This window comes from Nanorana parkeri, unplaced genomic scaffold, assembly GCF_000935625.1.
Source record: "Nanorana parkeri isolate BGI_ZX_2015 unplaced genomic scaffold, ASM93562v1 scaffold5534, whole genome shotgun sequence".
NCBI lineage: Eukaryota > Metazoa > Chordata > Amphibia > Anura > Dicroglossidae > Nanorana > Nanorana parkeri.
In genome coordinates, this window is record NW_017311787.1 from 1 (window position 1) to 215 (window position 215).

The following is a 215-nucleotide window of genomic DNA, read 5'->3' on the forward strand; positions in this document are numbered from 1 at the left end:
GAGTAGACAGACCCTCGGCCTAGTCAGGCAGTAGAGTAGACAGACCCTTGGCCTAGTCGGGCAGTAGAGTAGATGGACCCTCGGCCTAGTCGGGCAGTAGAGTAGACAGACCCTCGGCCTAGTCAGGCAGTAGAGTAGACAGACCCTCGGCCTAGTCAGGCAGTAGAGTAGATGAACCCTGGGCCTAGTCGGGCAGTAGAGTAGATGGAACCTCG